At 44.0% G+C, this 20,299-nt stretch overlaps 1 protein-coding gene and 1 pseudogene across 3 annotated transcripts in view; both read right to left on the bottom strand.

Annotated features, from left to right (window-relative positions):
- TTLL4 (tubulin tyrosine ligase like 4) overlaps nt 1-14,144 on the bottom strand; it is a 39,508-nt gene extending 25,364 nt beyond the window's left edge. Inside the window, exon 1 of one of the 3 annotated variants that reach the window (XM_060016097.1) lies at nt 14,024-14,144. The gene's annotated coding sequence lies outside the window, so the exon portion shown is untranslated. Of the gene's footprint in view, nt 1-1,688; nt 1,853-14,023 lie in introns of those variants that run through there. The other 2 variants (XM_060016095.1, XM_060016096.1) reach the window with 2 other exon arrangements.
- LOC132428772 (UDP-N-acetylglucosamine transferase subunit ALG14 pseudogene) lies at nt 11,894-12,399 on the bottom strand (annotated as a pseudogene).
- Nucleotides 14,145-20,299: the final 6,155 nt, after the last annotated feature.

Raw genomic sequence — 20,299 nt, forward strand, 5'->3', positions numbered from 1 at the left:
CTGATAACATTTCAGATTCCATTGCAGCTAAACTGCATAAAACCACCCCTTGTTAACTTCTGTGTAGTACCAAAGAAGAATATCCACTATTGTCTGAAAAGGCCACAGAAATATTCCTCCCTTTTCCAACTAATTATCTATGTGAGGCTGGATTTTCGTCATCATTCAATCACAACAACATATCGAACCAACTGAATGCAGAAACAAATATGAGAATCCAGCTGTCTTCTATTAAGCCAGACGAGATTCTCAAAAACAATGCCACTCTTCTCACTAATATTTCTGAAACAACCGCATTTTGCATTTTTAAAAATGCTACTTATGTTTACTTGTAAGGGGTTTATTATAATTTCTAAATGAATTAATAAATAAATACTTCAATTTCTAGTATGGAGTAGATATTTATCCCACATTAAAAAATACACTGAAGACCCCAAAGAGCTTTAAAAGTGCAGATAAGAGGGACTTTCCTGGTGGTCCAGTGGTAAAGAATCCTCCTTCCAATGCAGGGGACGTGGGTTCGATCCCTGGTCGGGGAACTAAGATCCCACATGCCATGGGGCAACTAAACCCGCACACTGCAACTACTGAGCTCCTGCACCTCAACAAGAGAGCCCACATGCCGCAAACTACAGAGCCCACACACCCTGGAGCCCACGTGCCACAACTAGAGAAGAGAAAACCCACACGCCACGCACCACAATGAAAGATCCCGCGTGCCTCAGTGAAGATCCCGCGGGCCGCAAGTAAGACCTGAAGCAGCCAAAAATAAATTAATTAATTTAAAAAAAAACTGCAAATAATGAGAACCTCTGGTCTAGAATAGCACTGCCTGTCCAGGACGTCCAAGAGGCTCCCAAGGCAAGGTCCTTTGTATTTCAGGGCCTAACAGAAATTAGCACTCTCAGTATTTGTTCCAAAAATACCAGGTCTGGCTTCCCAGTTCTGCCAGAAGAGAGGATGAGAAGTTCTGGGCATTAAAGAAAGGTTTTCTCTGCATTTCACCAACAGATCAAAGCATCTGATTGCATGCTAAAATACAGGAAGCCTATGACCAGACAATTCCAAGGTCATAGAAGGAATCTAGCAGGAAAGCTACACTCAACTCCACATCATGAGTACCAGATCCTGAAGTTAAAGGTTCATCTAAGTTTTGCAGGTGAGAGCTGGGTGAAGAATTAAAAACAGTAGAAAACAGGATTGGTTCAAGATGGTGGAGCAGAAGGACGTGCACTCACTCCCTCTTGCGAGAGCACCAGAATCACAACTAACTGCTGAACAATCATCGACAGAAACACCCTGGAACTCACCAAAAAAGATAACCCACATCCAAAGACAAAGGAGAAGCTGCAGTGAGACGGTAGGAGGGGCGCAATCACAATAAAATCAAATCCCATAACTGCTGGGTGGGTGACTCCCAAACTGGAGAACACTTATACCACAGAAGTCTACCCACTGGAGTGAAGGTTCTGAGCCCCACGTCAGTCTTCCCAACCTGGAGGTCCGGCAACGGGAGGCGGAATTCCCAGAGAATCAGACTTTGAAGGCTAGCGGGATTTGATTGCAGGACTTTGACAGGACTTGGGGAAACAGAGACTCCACTCTTGGAGGGCACACACAAAGTAGTGTGTGCATCAGGACCCAGGGGAAAGGAGCAGTGACCCCATAGGAGACTGAACCAGACCTACCTGCTAGTGCTGGAGGGTCTTCTGCAGAGGCCAGGGGTGGCTGTGGCTCACCATGGGGACAAGGACACTGGCAGCAGAAGTTCTGGGAAGGACTCCTTGGCGTGAGCCCTCCTGGAGTCCACCATTAGCCCCACCAAAGAGCCTGTAGGCTCCAGTGCTGGGTCGCCTCAGGCCAAACAACCAACAGGGAGGGAACTCAGCCCCACCCATCAGCACAGAAGCGGATTAAAGTTTTACTGAGCTCTGCCCACCAGAGCAACAGTCAGCTCTACCCACCACCCGTCCCTCCTCTTAGATAGCTTCATCCACCAGAGGGCAGACAGCAGAAGCAGGAAGAACAACAATCCTGCAGCCTGTGGAACAAAAACCACATTCACAGAAAGACACACAAAATGAAAAGGCAGAGGACTATGTACCAGATGAAGGAACAAGATAAAACTCCAGAAAAACAACTAAATGAAGCTGAGATTGGCAACCTTCCAGAAAAAGAATTCAGAATAATGATAGTGAAGATGATCCAGGACCTCGGAAAAAGAATGGAGGCTAAGATAGAGAAGATGCAAGAAATGTTTAACAAAGACCTAGAAGAATTAAAGAACAAACACCTAGGAGGGACCTTCAAGATGGCGGAGGAGTGAGATGTGGAGATCACCTTCATCCCTACAAATACATGAAAAATGCACCTACATGAGGAACAACTCCTACAGAACACCTACTGAATGCTGGCAGAAGACCTCAGACTTCCCAAAAGGCAAGAAAATCCCCATGTAGCTGGGTAGGGCAAAAGAAAAAACAGAGACAAAAGAATAGGGGTGGGACCTGCACCTCTGGGAGGAGCTGTGAAGGAGGAAAGGTTTCCACACACTAGGAAGCCCCTTTGCGGGCGGAGACTGCGGGTGGCGGAGGGGGAAGCTTCGGAGCCACGGGGGAGAGCGCAGCAACAGGGGTGCACAGGGCAAAGCGGAGAGATTCCCACACAGAGGACTGGTGCCGACCAGCACTCACCAGCCCAAGATGCTTGTCTGCTCACCCGCCGGGGCGGGTAAGGCCTGAGAGCTGAGGCTCGGGCTTCGGAGGTCAGACCCCAGGGAGAGGACTGGGGTTGGCTGCGTGAACACAGCCTGCAGGGGGTTAGTGCGCCATGGCTAGCCGGGAGGGAGTCCGGGAAAAAGTCTGGACCTGCCTAAGAGGCAAGAGACCATTGTTTCAGGGTGCACAAGGAGAGGGGATTCCTTCCCTGTCTGCCCACAGAAGGCAGAGCACCGCCTAAACAAGCTCAAGAGAAGGGTACAAGCCACGACCATCAGCTCGGACACCAGAGATGGGCATGAAACGCTAATGCTGCTGCTGCAGTCACCAAGAATCCTGTGTGCAAGCACACGTCACTATCCACACACACCCCCAACCCCCCAGGAGCCTGTGCAGCCCGCCACTGCCAGGGTCCTGTGATCCAGGGACAACTTCCCAGGAGAACACACGGCACGCCAGGCCCCTGCAATATCATGCTGGCCTCTGCCGCTACAGGCTCACCCGGCATTCCAATTATAACTACCGTACCCCTCCCTCCCCCCAGCATGAGTGAGCCAGAGCCCCCTAATCAGTCGCTGCTTTAACTCTGTGCTGTCTGGGTGGGAGCAGAAGCCTGAGGGCGACCTACATACAGAGGTGGGGCCAAATCCAAAGCTGAACCCCAGGAGCTGTGCAAAGATGAGAAAGGGAAATTTCTCCCAGCGGCCTCAGGAGCAGTGGATTAAATCCTCACAATCAACTTGAGGTGCCCTGCATCTGTGGAATACCTGAATAGACAACGAATCAACCCAAAATTGAGGCAGTGGACTTTGGGAGCAACTGGAGACTTGCGGTTTGCCGTCTGCCACCAACTTGTTTCTGATTTTTATGTCTACCTTAGTATAGTTTTTAGCATTTGTATCACTAGTGGATTTGTTTATTGGTTTGGTTGCTCTCTCTTTTTTTTTAAATTACGTTTTTATTGTAATAATTCTTTTTTTTCTTTTTGCAGTACGCGGGCCTCTCGTTGTGGCCTCTCCCGTTGTGGAGCACAGGCTCCGGATGCACAGGCTCAGCGGCCATGGCTCACGGGCCCAGCCACTCCGCGGCATGTGGGATCTTCCCAGACCGGGGCACGAACCCATGTCCCCTGCATCAGCAGGCAGACTCTCAACCACTGTGCCACCAGGGAAGCCCTATTGTAATAATTTTTAAAATATTTTTATTTTATTTTTATTTATATTTATTTTTCTTTCTTTCTTTTTTTTCCTCCCGAGCCGTGTGGCTGACAGGGTCTTGGTGCTCTGGCCTGATGTCAGGCCTGAGCCTCTGAGGTGGGAGAGCCGAGTTCAGGACATTGGACCACCAGAGACCTCCCAGCCGCAGGTAATATCAATCAGCGAGAGCTCTCCCAGAGACCTCTGTCTCAACACTAAGACCCAGCTCCACCCAATGGCCAGCAAGCTCCAGTGCTGGATGCTCCAGGCCAAACAACTAGCAAGACAGGAACACAACCCCACCCATTAGCAGAGGCTGCCTAAAATCATACTAAGTTCACAGACACACCAAAACACAGCACTGGATGCAGCCCCACCCACCAGAAAGACAAGATCCAGCCCCACCCACCAGAACACAGGCACCAGTCCCCTCCACCAGGAAGCCTACACAAGCAGCTAAACAACCTTACCCACTGGGGGCAGATACCAAAAACAATGGGAACTACAAACCTGCAGCCTGCAAAAAGGAGACCCCAAACACAGTGTATTCAGCAAAATGAGAAGACAGAGAAATATGCAGCTGATGAAGGAGCAAGGTAAAAACCCACTAGACCGGCCTTCACTGATGGTGCAGTGGTTGAGAGTCTGCCTGCCGCTGCAGGGGACACAGGTTCGTGCCCCGGTCTGGGAAGATCCCACATGCCGCGGAGTGGCTAGGCCCATGAGCCATGGACGCTGAGCCTGCGCGTCCGGAGCCTGTGCTCCGCAACGGGAGAGGCCACAACAGTGAGAGGCCAGTGTACCGCAAAAAGAAACAAAACAAAACAAACAAACAAAAAAAACCCACCAGACCAAACAAATGAAGAGGAAATAGGCAGTCTACCTGAAAAAGAATTCAGAGTAATGATAGTAAAAATGATCCAAAATCTTGAAAACAAAATGGAGAAAATACAAGAAACATTTAACAAGAGCCTAGCAGAACTACAGAGCAAACAAACTGATGAACAACACAATAAATGAAATTAAAAATTCTCTAGAAGCAATCAATAGCAGAATAAGTGAGGCAGATTAGTGACAGAAGAACAGATAAGTGACCTGGAGATAAAAAGTGGAAATAACTACCACAGAGCAGAATAAAGAAAAAAGAATGAAAAGAATTGAGGACAGCCTCAGAGACCTCTGGGCCAACATTAAATGCACCAACATTCAAATTATGGGGGTACCAGAAGAAGAAGAGAAAAAAAAAGGCTCTGAGAAAATATCTGAAGAGATTATAGTTGAAAACTTCCCTAACATGGGAAAGGAAATATTCAATCAAGTCCAGGAAGTGCAGAGAGTCCCATACAGGATAAATCCAAGGAGAAACACGCCAAGACACATATTAATCAAACTATCAAAAATTAAAACAAAGAAAAGATATTAAAAGCAGCAAGGGAAAAGCAACAAATAACATACAAGGGAATACCCATAAGGTTAACAGCTGATCTTTCAGCAGAAACTGCAAGCTAGAAGGGAGTAGCAGGACATATTTAAAGTGATGAAGGGGAAAAAACTACAAACAAGATTACTCTACCCAGCAAGGATCTCACTAAGATTCCATGGAGAAATTAAAACCTTTACAGACAAACAAAAGTTAAGAGAATCCAGCACCACCAAACCACCTTTACAACAAATGCTAAAGGAACTTCTCCAGGCGGGAAACACAAGAGAAGGAAAAGACCTATGATAACAAACACAAAACAATTAAGAAAATGGTATTAGGAGCATACATATTGATAAATACCTTAAATGTAAATGGATTAAATGCTCCAACCAAAAGACACAGACTGGCTGAATGGATACAAAAACAAGACCCGTATATATGCTGTCTACAAGAGACCCACTTCAGGCCTAGGGACACATACAGACTGAAAGTCAGGGGATGGAAAAAGATACTCCATGCAAATGGAAATCAAAAGAAAGCTGGAGTAGCAATTCTCATATCAGACAAAATAGACTTTAAAATAAAGACTACTACAAGAGACAAAGAAGGACACTACATAATGATCAAAGGATCAATCAAAGAAGAAGACATAACTATTGTAAATATTTATGGAGCACCTCAAAACATAAGGCAAATGCTAACAGCCATAAAAGGGGAAATTGACAGTAACACAAGTGGGGACTTTAACACCCCACTTTCACCAATGGACAGATCATCCAAAATGAAAATAAATAAGGAAACACAAGCTTTAAATGACACAATAAACAAAATGGACTTAATTGATATTTATATGACATTGCATCCAAAACCAACAGAACACACTTTCTTCTCAAGTGCTCATGGAACATTCTCCAAGATAGATCATATCTTGGGTCACAAATCAAGCCTTGGTAAATTTAAGAAAACTGAAATCGTATCAAGTATCTTTTCCAACCACAACACTATGAGACTAGTTAACAATTACAGGGAAATATCTGTAAAAAATACAAATACGTGGAAGTTAAGCAATACACTACTAAATAACCAAGAGATCACTGAAAATATCAAAGAGGAAATCAAAAAAAACCTAGGAACAAATGACAATGAAAACATGACGACCCAAAACCTATGGGATGCAGCAAAAGCAATTCTAAAAGGGAATTTTATAGCAATACAATCCTACCTAAAGAAACAAGAAACATCTCAAATAAACAACCTAACCGTACACCTAAAGCAATTAGAGAAAGAAAAAAAAAACCTCAAAGTTAGCAGAAGGAAAGAAATCATAAAGATCAGATCAGAAATAAATGAAAAAGAAATGAAGGAAACAATAGCCAAAATCAATAAAACTAAAAGCTGGTTCTTTGAGAAGATAAACAAAATTGATAAACCATTAGCCGGAGTCATTGAGGAAAAAAAGGGAGAAGACTCAAATCAACAGAATTAGAAATGAAAAAGGAGAAGTAACAACTGAGTGCAGAAACACAAAGAATCATGAGAGATTACTACAAACAACTCTATGCAAATAAAATGGACAACGTGGAAGAAACGGACAAATTCTTAGAAAAGCACAATCTTCCAAGACTGAACCAGGAAGAAATAGAAAATATAAACAGACCAATCACAAGCACTGAAATTGAAACTGTGATTAAAAATTTTCCAACAGGGCCTTCCCCGGTGGCGCAGTGGTTGGGAGTCCACCTGCTGATGCAGGGGACACGGGTTCGTGCCCCGGTCCGGGAAGATCCCGCATGCCGTGGAGCGGCTGAGCCCGTGAGCCATAACCACTGAGCCTGTGCATCCAGAGCCTGTGCTCCACAACGGGAGAGGCCACAACAGTGAGAGGCCCGCGTACCACCAAAACAAAAAAAAATTTCCAACCAACAAAAGCCCAGGACCAGATGGCTTCACAGGTGAATGCTATCAAACACTTAGAGAAGAGCTAACACCTGTCCTCAAACTCTTCCAAAATATAGCAGAGGGAGGAAAACTCCCAAACTCATTCTACGAGGCCACCATCACCCTGATACCAAAACCAGACAAAGATGTCACAAAAAGAGAAAACTACAGACCAATATCACTGATGAACATAGATACAAAAATCCTCAACAAAATACTAGCAAACAGAATCCAACAACACATTAAAAGGATCATACACCATGATCAAATGGGATTTATCCCAGGGATGCAAGGATTCTTCAATATACGCAAATCAATCAATGGGATACAGCATATAAACAAATTGAAGAAGAAAAACCATATGATCATCTCAATAGATGCAGAAAAAGGTTTTGACAAAATTCAACACCCATTTATGATAAAAACACTCCAGAAAGTGGGCACAGAGGGAACCTACCTCAACATAATAAAGGCCATATATGACAAACCCACAGCAAACATCATTCTCAATGGTGAAAAACTGAAAGCATTTCCTCTAAGATCAGGAATAAGACAAGGATGTCCACTCTCACCACTATTATTCAACATAGTTTTGCAAGTCCTAGCCTTGGCAATCAGAGAGGAAAAAGAAATAAAAGAAATACAAATTGGAAAAGAAGTAAAACTGCCACTGTTTGCAGATGACATACTATACATAGATAATCCTAAAGATGCCACTAGAAAACTACTAGAGCTAATCAATGAATTTGGTAAAGTTGCAGGATACAAAATTAACGCACAGAAATCTCTTGCATTCCTATATACTAACAACAAAAGATCAGAAAGAGAAATTAAAGAAACAATCCCATTCACCATTGCAACAAAAAGAATAAAAACCTAGGAATAAACCTACCTAAGGACATAAAAGACGTGTACGCAGAGAACTATAGGACACTGATGAAAGAAATCAAAGATGACACAAACAGATGGAGAGAATACTATGTTCTTGGATTAGAAGAGTCAATATTGTGAAAATGACTGTACTTCCCAAAGCAATCTACAGATTCAATGCAATCCCTATCAAATTACCAACAGCATTTTTTGCAGAACTATAACAAAAAATCTTAAATTTGTATGGAGACACAAATGACCCCAAATAGCCAAAGCAATCTTGAGGGAAAAAAACGAAGCTAGGGGGTTTCCCTGGTAGCGCAGTGGTTGAGAATCTGCCTGCTAGTGCACGGGACACAGGTTCGAGCCCTGGGCTGGGAGGATCCCACATGCCGCGGAGCAACTAGGCCTGTGAGCCACAACTACTGAGCCTGCGCGTCTGGAGCCTGTACTCCGCAACAAGAGAGGCTGCGATAGTGAGAGGCCCACGCACCGCGATGAAGAGTGGCCCCCACTTGCCACAACTAAAGAAAGCCCTCACACAGAAACGAAGACCCAACACAGCCAAAAATTAATTAATTAATTAATTTTTAAAAAATGGAGCTAGAGGAATCAAACTCCTTGACTTCAGACTATACTGCAAAGCTACAGTAATCAAGACAATATGGTACTGGCACAAAAAAAAGAAATATAGGTCAACAGAACAGGATAGAAAGCCCAGAGGTAAACCCACGTGCCTATGGTCAACTAATCTATGACAAAGGAGGCAAGGATATACAATGGAGAAAAAACAGTCTCTTCAATAAATGGTGCTGGGAAAACTGGACAACTACATGTAAAAGAAAGAAATTAGAACACTCCGTAACACCACACACAAAAATAAACTCAAAATGGATTAAAGAACTAAATGTAAGACTAGACATTATAAAACTCTTAGAGGAAAACATCAGAAGAACACTCTTTGACATAAATCACAGCAAGATCTTTTTTGATCCACCTCCTAGAGTAATGGAAATAAAAACAAAAATAAACAAATGGGAACTAATGAAACTCAAAAGATTTTGCACAGCAAAGGAAACTGTAAACAAGATGAAAAGACAACCCTCAGAATGGGAGAAAATATTTGCAAATGAAGCAACTGACAAAGGATTAATCTCCAAAATTTACAAGCAGCTCATGCAGCTCAATCTCAAGAAAACAAACAACCCAATCCAAAAATGGGCAGAAGATCTAAATAGACATTTCTCCAAAGAAGACATACAGATGGCCAACAAACACATGAAAAGATGCTCAACATCACTAATTATTAGAGAAATGCAAATCAAAACTACAGTGAGGTATCACCTCACACCAGTTAGAATAGGCACCATCAGAAAATCTACAAACAATAAATGCTGGAGAGGGTGTGGAGAAAAGGGAACCCTCTTGCACTGTTGGTGGGAATGTAAATTGATACAGCCACTATGGAGAACAGTATGGACGTTCCTTAAAAAACTAAAAATAGAATTACCATACGACCCAGCAATCCCACCACTGGGCATATACCCAGAGAAAACAATAATTCAAAAAGACACATGCACCCCAATGTTCACTGCAGCATTATTTACAATATCCAGGTCATGGAAGCAACCTAAATGCCCATCGACAGATGAATGGATAAAGAAGATGTGGTACATATATGCGATGGAATATTACTCAGCCATGAAAAGGAATGAAATTGGGTCATTTGTAGAAACGTGGATGGACCTAGAGGCTGTCATACAGAGTGAAGTAAGTCAGAAAGAGAAAAACAAATATCGTATATTAACGCATATATGTGCAATCTGGAAAAATGGTACAGATGAACCAGTCTCCAAGGGAGAAACAGAAACACAGATGTAGAGAACAAAAGTGGACACCAAGGGGGGAAAAGCAGGGTATGGGAGTGGAGCGGTGGTGGTGGGATGAACTGGGAGATTGGGATTGACATATATATACTAATATGTACAAAACGGATAACTACTGAGAACCTGCAGTATAAAAAATAAATAAATAGAATAAAATTTTAAAATAAATAAAAATAGTAGAAAACAGAGAAAAAAATAGTTTTTCAGCAAGGGATTTTTCATTTACATATTCATTTTTGGATTTGGTTATAAATATTCTGTCTCCCTTCTTCCGTCCCTTTTCCCCTACCTACTCTCTCAAAGTTGGTGCTCCTCTGTGCTCAGTCTTCTCACTTGGCCTGGCACATAGTAAGCGCTCAATAAATGGCAGTTGCAACTATTAACACAAACTTTCCCAAAGCAAAGCAACCTCTTTTATCCCATGGCCTCAACCATCTCCTACATTCTCAACTTTCTTTCATCACTCAGACATGTCAGAACAACCTCCCAGGGCTTTCTTCCTTGATGTGCTGCAGGAACCTCAATTCAGCATGCCCAAACTCCTTTATCTTTCTCCTCAAAGCCCTCCTCCTAATAGTTCCTCCTGCATCACCACCCACTTAATCACTGAAGTCAGAAAACAAGGATCATTCCAGACTGCTCTTTGTCCCACTCCCTACATCTACTTTGCCACCAGGTTTTGTCCACTCTACCACTGTTAATCTCTCTCTAAACCCTCTCCCTCACTGCAACCACTATAAAGCCCTCATCCTCTCTAGTCTGGTCTCTAGTTTTCTCATTGGCCCCCTGCCTTCAGTCTAAAATCTTACTTATTCAAACTGCACACTGACACTACAGTAGTAATCTCAAGCACAAATCTGATGTTACCTTCCTGCTAATTACCTTTCCGTGGTCTTCCTGCAATATACTCTTCCGATGATTTTACTCATGTATTCCCCTAGGAATTTTTAAAACCATGTATTCCGTGGGGAGTTCCTGGTGGCCTAGTGGTTAGGATTCCAGACTTTCACTGCCATGGCCCAGGTTCAATCCCTGGTTGGGGAACTGAGATCCTGCAAGCCATGCGGTAGAGCCAAAAAAAAAAAAAAAAAAATTAAACCCATGTATTCCTTGCACATCTTAAAGTTGAACTCTAAAATTTTTCATCACAAGTTTAAACAAGTTTATCCTTTTGTTAAGAGGAGGTAGAAAATACTAAATATTTTATAGAAAGAACTAAGGTAAGGATTAACTGTAACTGAAATAAACATTTCATGACGATTTAATAAAATGAGTTTTAACTATCTGATTAACACATCTAAACTAAAAGAAATCTCTCTTAAAAAAATTTATGCAACTTCTATCCAATACAGGTTGAAAAATCTGTGGTCCCAAAAAACATTTTAGACACATTTAACTGTTGTGTTCTTTTTTTTTTTTTTAATATTTATTTATTCATTTCACTGCACCGGGTCTTGGATGCAGCATGCAGGATCTTCATCGCTGCATGCAGGATCTTTTAGTTGCAGCATGCAGGATCTAGTTCCCTGACCAGGGATCGAACTTGGGCCCCCTGCATTGGGAGGGTGGAGTCTTAACCACTGGACCACCAGGGAAGTCTCCAACTGTTGTGTTCTTCTGAATTCAGAATATCCCAACAAGGAACAAGCTTCACTCTAACAGCAGTGTGCATTACACAGGGGAAGACAGGAAGACTTCTAGGGTTTGTTTGTTTGTTTGTTTTTTCTAGGTGATCTCATCTCTATGACCCTATTAGGAAATTTATTCATGAATTCAATAGTTATGTCCCAAACAGAAGGGTAGAATAGTACAATGATTAGAGTATAGATGCTGCAGTCTCAGGCTTTCCGGGTTTGGATCCACTTAGTGGCCCTCAGACTTTGGGCAAGTCAATTTTTTCCCATATGGCTCAGTTTTCTTACCAAATCTGGCTTCACTCGGTGAGTCAGGGGGAAGGGAGAGCCACACAGAGTACAAGGTGGTGAGTACCGTAGACAGCCAGGACTGCTGGACCTCCCGGCTTCTGGGAATGCGGTGAATATAGTATTCGGGAAACGTAGCACTGGAGTTTCTATCAGCTCGATTTACTTCAAAAGAATTTATTTTACGGGCACTCATTTCATCAGTGTCAGCAATGATATAACGTCTAGGAGAGTAGGCATCGTACAAGTTCTCGAGCAGCCTCAGGATCTCAGTGGTATGCCCACCGGACCCAGCCACCACCAAGAGGCTGAGAGACCGCCGGAGCACAGCGGCGCGGGGACGCAGCACTACCCATAGCCGCACTGCCAGCAGCACGGCCACGGCTCCTGCCGCCGCCGCGAGGATAAGGGTGCCACCCATTCAAAGAGAAGACGCATGCGTGCTATCCCCCGGCGCCGGCCGCTGAAGCCCTTCTAGGTTTTTGAGGTAACTTAATCAAACACCAAAGAAGGCCCCCCTGAAATTAATATTTCCAAAATATTCCGTTTGCCAACCTGAGGTTTTTATACTCAGAAAAATATGCTATAGTAAAATTTGAGAGCGTGAGAGATATGACACTCTCCACCCCTTTTTTGTAAGGTCAGTTTTAGAAGCGTTCATTTGGAAGCTGAGGATCTGGGAACTGATTCTTCTAAAACTATATGTGCATATCTATCCCTTGGAAGTCTCAGGCCCCTGAATATCCTGCTTGAAAACCACTGCTCTGGAGGATGTAGTTCTAACTCCTCAGCAAAACATCCAAAGCCCTTTGTGATCTAACCCCTATTAATTTCCCTATTCCTATTTGTCCCGGGCTGGTTCCCTCCAAACACAGCTCAGGTCTATCCGACTGTTTCCAGTTCTCTTTTCAGGCCTTTACTAAAGCTACTTTAGTATCTTTACTAAAGCTACTTTGTATCTGGAATGTCCTCTCACCTCTTTATTCCCAGAAAACACTTGATACATTTTTCAATGCTCCATTCAGCCCAATTAATAAGCAGCTGGTAACTTTACGGGCACCAAGTGAGTGGTTTTTATGCAAACAATGCCTCAGTATTTATTGCAAGAAATTAAGGATGGGATAGAACACTGTCCCAAAGGGTCTCCCGGCTACTCGTTGACTGGCTAAATCAACAGGTAATGACGTTAAGGAAGATGGGATCTGGAGTAACTGAGAGAGCAGGGATAACTCCCTAAGGAAGGAAGGATTAAAACATTTCCTAGATCCAGATTGGGAATGTGAAGACCAGGGAATGGGGATAATATAGTTTTCCAAGTAAATTTGGGTTAAATATCCTTCTAATGTTCTATCAGAACGCACACCACACATACGGCAAATGCTGTTTACCTGATTAAAATCTCCCCTAGACTATAAGCTCTGTGAAAACACACCTGCCTTGCTCACCACTGTATCCGCCCCCCCGCCGGGGCTTCCACAGTGCCCTGGCTCACTAAATATTTGTCGATGTTTATTAAAAATTGTTGAATGATTAAATGAAGTAATGGATGTATGGATACATGAAGAATTTAATTCCACAGCATCTCGGATGCTGTTTGAATCTCTAGTTTAAGAAAGTATTTCTCTACAGATAGTGAAGATGGGGAAGTTAAAAAGTGGGTATCCATGTAAAATTCAGCCGTGAGGCCTGAGAGGAGCTTGGGCTTACACCCAAGCAGGGAGAATTTAAACTGCAGCGGAGCGGGAAAGACGAGGCACGGAGGCCCAGGGTGAGAGGATGCTGCAGGGTTCGGGGCACCCAAAGGCGGGGCGACTAAGTTCACTGGGCGTGGCGGGGAAGGGGGCGGAGGAGGGAGGGGGGAGAAGGGTTCCGAAGAGGCGCGAAGTCCTGGCAGGGTGGGAGGACGCGGCCCCCTCTCCTCCCAGGGGATGGAGAGGTGGCGGGCAGGAAGCAGGGCTGGGACAGGAGCGGCCAGAGGGCTGGGGGCCGCGTGAAAGGACTCGGGCAGAGGGAGGGGCGGGAGAGTCGGGGCGGCGGAGGGTCATTTTCCTGGCTCCACGGCCACACTCACCCAGCGGACTCAGCTTCGCCCCGGCTGGGCGCCGGCTCCGGGCTGCTTCCTCCCTTGGCCTTCCGGGCGAGCGGGCGGCCTCAGGCGCCCCTAGCAACCACGCACGGCCACACGGCCCGCGCTATCAGCCGCCGGCGCCGCTGCCACCAGCCACGCACTGCGCGCGCCCCCAGCGGACGGACGGAGGGCCTGAAGGGGCGATCCCAGCGGGAGGAAGGCAGGCGCGCGGAATCTCGGGGATTGTGGAGTTTGGGAGGGCAGGCGGTCACAGGGCTCGCGCACACGCAATCGCTTCAACGGGGGTGGGACTCGTCGAGTGGAATTCTGGGAGATGTAGTCTCAAGGTTAAATCTGTTAAAGGCTAAGCTCTGGCGCTGCAGGACCCCGCTATACCTTGATTCTACCTAACCCCTATGGACTCTTTCTTCGGCCGTGCCTTAATTCGCTCCTCTAAAATCAAAGAGCTCAGGCTTTATTAAAGGATTTTCTTGTAGTTCCTTCCAGTAAGCCTTTGAGTTTGACCCCAGGAAAGGATAGATCGCCAGATCCGCCATGCTTCCCTCTACCCACCTTCCCCTAACCCCACCCACCCAACAGGCTCCAATTACAACCACCTGCTTCCTGGGCTCCAAGTGTGAACTTTAGGAAACACTGAGTTAATTATCTCGCCAGGCAAGACAGATTGTACCCCCTCAGTCTCAGATGTCCCTAGACCTAATGGATTTGGAGATCTCAAGAGAGATGGAGGGTGAAAAGAACTTTTCTAAATAGTCTGCTACAGAAATAAAGGGGACAATAAAAGATGAAACTAACCTAAGGGAAATAATCGGGACCAGAACAAAGATGCTTAATAAATATTTGATTTAGGCAACAGTCATTGATAAATGCTAAAATCATTAGAGGGTTGATGGGGGATTTTTACACTGAAAGGACATTTGCTATCACTTGTATATTTTAATCACTCTTAGATCATGAAATGTGGGGCAGCTATAAATTATGTCTCATGATATGATGCAATTTGAACTACACAGTAATACTTAGGAAGTAGTGTATTTTTGTCTAAAAATCAGTTGAATCTGAATCTTAATCAAACTCTTGGCTCCAACTTCCAGTTTTCAGGAAATAAAGAGAAACGTCGTCACAAAAAAGCCATTTGACCAATCCAGAATGTAGGCCAATGTATCGGGGAATGACCTAATTTCTCCGACAATTTCAGAGTATAAAAAAAGAGTGAGGTGTTCTATATCATAAGAGACTTAAGAGACATAATTACATCAATGAGTGGACCTTGTTTAGATCCTGATGCAAATAAGCCAACTGCAAAAAAGATACTTTTGGGCTTCCCTGGTGGCGCAGTGGTTGAGAGTCCGCCTGCCGATGCAGGGAACGCGGGTTTGTGCTCCCCGGTCCGGGAAGATCCCACATGCCGCGGAGCGGCTGGGCCCGTGAGCCATGGCCGCTGAGCCTGCGCGTCCGGAGCCTGTGCTCCGCAACGGGAAAGGCCATAATACTGAGAGGCCCGCCTACTGCAAAAAACAAAACAAAACAAAAAAGATACTTTTGAGACAATAGAGAAATCTGAACATGGATGGGGGAATATTAAGAACATAGATAACGTTAAGAAATCATTATTAATATTTTTATTGTAGTTTACTGAATGGTGACCCCCCTCCAATATATCCTTGTGTTAATTCCAGGAACCTGTAAATATTACTTTATATGACAAAATATGTGATTGAGGATTTTGAGAGGATGATCTTGAAAGGATTAAGGAATTTTCCTGGATTATCTGGGTGGGCCCTAAACCCAATAACAAGTATCCCTAGTGAGGCAGAGGGAGCTGGGACAGACACAGAGAATACACAGAAAAAAGGAAGAGGCAGTGTGACCAAGGAGGTACAGATCAGAGTGAAGAGGAATGCCTGGGGCTACCAGAAGGTAGAAGAGGCAAGAATGGATTCTTCCTTAGAACATTCTGAGGGAATGGAGTTCTTCAGACAGCCTGATTGCAGAATTCTGGCTTCCAGAACTGTGAGAGAATTTCTGTTGTTTTAAGTCACTAAATTTGTGGTAATTTTTTCTGGCAGCCACAGGACATTTTGACATTTTGACATCTTTTAAGAAGATATCCTTATTTTTTTACAGACACTATGAGGTATTAAACAACATGGTGCTAGGGGGTTGGTTTTGCTTTAAAATACTACAGCAAACACCCTAGTAGCAACGAGCACAGGTAGCATCCAGGTCTTAGTTTCTAATACCACTACATTACAAGGAACCAGGGCTCCCTAGAGAAAAGGCTGATTCTCAGACCGGAACAGGAAATATACAAAATGAGCCCGAAGCATCTGGTAGTGCCAGAAAGAAAGTGTTCCTAAAACAAACAAACAAACAAAAAACAGATCGGTGGGTGTATGTCACAGGAGCTAACTGAAAGAACTCCCAATGACCAAAGCTCGAACAATTTGAGCAATAAAATCAAATAAATAGTGGTTTATGACCCAAAGTATAAAATACCCATGAGTCCCTGATATAAATGGTTCAATACATTCACAAATGTGATAAAAAGACAAATCTCCTATGCAGAAAAATTCCCCCCAGATTATGTAGATACTCAGCCCTAAAGGAGGGAGAGTATAACCCCCATTCCTTAAGTTTGGGCTGTGCAGAGTGACTTCTTTCCAAAGAGTACAGTATGGAAAAGGAGGCAGAGTAGGGCAAAAGTAGTAACAGTAGAAAAATCTGACAAACATCACTTCTGCCAGGTGATCAAGGTCAACACCAAGTCCTAAGTCATGTAGATAGTATATGCCCTTGATATATGATGAAAATGGCATTTTACTTTTGTGATCTTCCTCCCCAAAACCCATAATTCCAGTCTAGGCATGAGAAACACCAGGCAAATTCCAGTAGAGGAGCATCCTACAAAATACCTGACCAGTACCTCTCAAAATTGTCAAGGTCACAATGTTCATTGCAGCACTATTTACAATAGCCAGGACATGGAAGCAACCAACCTAAGTGTCCATTGACAGATGAATGGATAAAGAAGATGTGGCACATATATACAATGGAATATTACTCAGCCATAAAAGAAACGAAATTGAGTTATCTGTAGTGAGGTGGATGGACCTAGAGTCTGTCATACAGAGTGAAGTCAGAAAGAGAAAAACAAATACCGTATGCTAACACATATATATGGAATCTAAAAAAAAAAAAAAGGTTCTGATGAACCTAGGGGCAGGATAGGAATAAAGACGCAGACGTAGAGAATGGACTTGAGGACACGGGGAGGAGGAAGAGTAAGCTGGGACAAAGTGAGAGAGTGGCATGGACATATATACACTACCAAACGTAAAATAGATAGCTAGTGGGAAGCAGCCGCATAGCACAGGGAGATCAGCTCGGCACTTTGTGACTACCTAGAGTGGTGGGATAGGGAGGGTGGGAGGGAGATGCAAGAGGGAGGGGATATATGTATGCATATAGCTGATTCACTTTGTTATACAGCAGAGACTAACACAACACTGTAAAGCAATTATACTCCAATAAAGATGTTAAAAAAAAATTGTCATGGTCATCAAAAACAAGAAACTTCTAAGAAACTGTTAGAGCCAGAGGAGCCCAAGGACAGCTAAATGATGTGTAATGAGATCTTGGAACAGAAAAAGGAAATTAGGTAAGAATTAAGTCAATCTGAATAAAATACAGGTTTTAGGGCTTCCCTGGTGGCGCAGTGGTTGAGAGTCCACCTGCCGATGCAGGGGACATGGGTTCGTGCCCCGGTCCGGGAAGATCCCACATGCCGCGGAGCGGCTGGGCGCGTGAGCCACGGCCACTGAGCCTGTGCGTCTGCAGCCTGTGCTCCGCAACAGGAGAGGCCACAACAGTGAGAGGCCCGCGTACCGCAAAAAAAAAAAAAAAAGAATATATATGGTAGCTATCGAAGTGGTGATGGGGTTCACTGAACTAATCTCTCTACTTTTATGTATGTTTGAAAATTTCCAGCTAATAGACTTAACGTTCAAAACTGAACTAGAGTTTTCCCACCCACTACCACTCCACTAACAGCCTTCCCCATTTCAGTTAATGGCAACTCCATCCTTCCAATTGCTCGGGCCAAAAACCATGGAGTCATCCTTGACTGCTTTCCTTTGTTACACTCTCACATCCAATCAGTCAAGAAAACTTATTTGTTCCATCTTCAAAATACATTCAAAATATGACTACTTTTCACCACTCCATTGGTACCACTCCAGTCCAGGACACCATTATCTCTCATGTGGATTATTACAATAGCCTCCTAATTGCCCACACTACTTCCCATCCTCCCCCATTCCTCACTGTCCATCACAATACAAGAATGAAGAGCAATCTCTTAGAACATAAGGTAGATCTCAGAACTCCTCTGATCCAACTCTCCAATAGATCCCTACTCTATGTAAAATGTAAGGTCTTTAAGGCCTACATCTGGTCCCTATTACCTTCCTGTCCTCGTTTCCTACTGTTCTCCCCCTTCTTCACTTTTTCCATCCAAACTGGCCTCCTCATAGCTCCTCAAGCACTCCAGGCATACTTCCATATGGCCATACTCCAATGGCCTTTGAAGACCATTCTCCCTGCATAGTCTTTTCCCTCAGAGAGCTGCACTGCTTTGTTCAAATGTCACCTTCTAAGTGAGGTCTACCCTGGCTATCCAACTCAGCACTCCTCATCCCCCCCTTCCTGCTTTGTATTTCTCTGGAGCTTTTATCACATTCCTACATACTAAAAAATTTATTTTTTTAAGTTTTAAGTAATTTAATATTTTATTTATTTATTTTTGGTTGGGTTGGGTCTTCGCTGCTGCGTGCAGGCTTTCTCTAGTTGCGGCGAGCAGGGGCTACTCTTCATTGCGGTGCACGGGCTTCTCAGTGCGGTGGCTTCTCTTGTTGTGGAGCACGGGATCTAGGCGTGCGGGCTTCAGTAGTTGTGGCGCACGGGCTTAGTTGCTCCAAGGCATGTGGAATCTTCCCCGACCAGGGCTCGAATCCATGTCCCCTGCATTGGCAGGTGGATTCTTAACCGCTGCGCCACCAGGGGAGTCTGCAATTCACTCATTTTAATAAGCCCACTGTCTCCCCAACCAGAATGGAAACTCTATGACAAACAGGCATTGCTTTACCGCCAGTGCCTAGAATAGTATCTGGCGTATAGAAAGGACTCAATAAATATACGTTATAGAAAACAGACTGGTGGCTGCCAAGGGGGAGGGGCCTGGGAGAGGGCTGGATTGGGAATTTGGGATTAGCAGATGCAAACTGATATATATAGAATGGATAAACAACAAGGTCCTACTGAATAGCACAGGAAACTATATTCAATATCCTGTGACAAACCATGATAGAAAAGAATATGAAAAAGAATGTATATATGTATGTATAACTGAGTCACTGCTGTACAGCAGTAATTAACACATTGTAATTCAACTATACTTCAATAAACAACTTTAAAAAAACAAATAAATAAATATATATTGAACTGAACTAAAATAATCTGGATAGGAAGAAATTATGGTGGTCTCTAGAAAAAAATGTTATTTTTGCCAAAATATAAACACAGACAGTGGGCAATGAAGATGAGGTCTAAATGAATTCTTTATAAAAATAAAGGCACCTGAGCTTCCCTGGTGGCGCAGTGGTTGAGAGTCCGCCTGCCGATGCAGGGGACATGGGTTCGTGCCCTGGTCCGGGAAGATCCCACATGCCGTGGAGAGGCTGGGCCCGTGAGCCATGGCCGCTGAGCCTGCGCATCCGGAGCCTGTGCTCCGCAACGGGAGAGGCCACAACAGTGAGAGGCCCGCACACCGCAAAAAAAATAAATAAATAAATAAAGGCACCTTACTCATCTTTCATTTCTAAAACAAGTGGAATTTAAGGAAGGACGAAAAGTAGTCTCCCTATGTTACAGATGGAGAAATTAGGGCTCTGGGAAGCTGGCTGCAAGCTATCCAGTGAGTGAAGGTTTAAGCTTTCCAGTATGGATTATGATTCTAACCAACCGGCCTGCCAAACATCCCTTTCTGGTAAACTGCACAATCTCCATAAACAGCCATCCTTCTAAAGCAGCTGGGCTTCCCTATACATTGAAACTCCACCAAATATTAAAACTAGTCACTGAGCCTGAGATCAGAAAGCAATCCAATTTACCCCTCTGTTTAATCCTATCCTTTCCTATTTCAGCTCCACTGGCCCTGGCTTGGAAGTAGGTGATCACATGCAGCTCATCTGGGATGGA

This window comes from Delphinus delphis, chromosome 7 (genome assembly GCF_949987515.2).
Source record: "Delphinus delphis chromosome 7, mDelDel1.2, whole genome shotgun sequence".
NCBI lineage: Eukaryota > Metazoa > Chordata > Mammalia > Artiodactyla > Delphinidae > Delphinus > Delphinus delphis.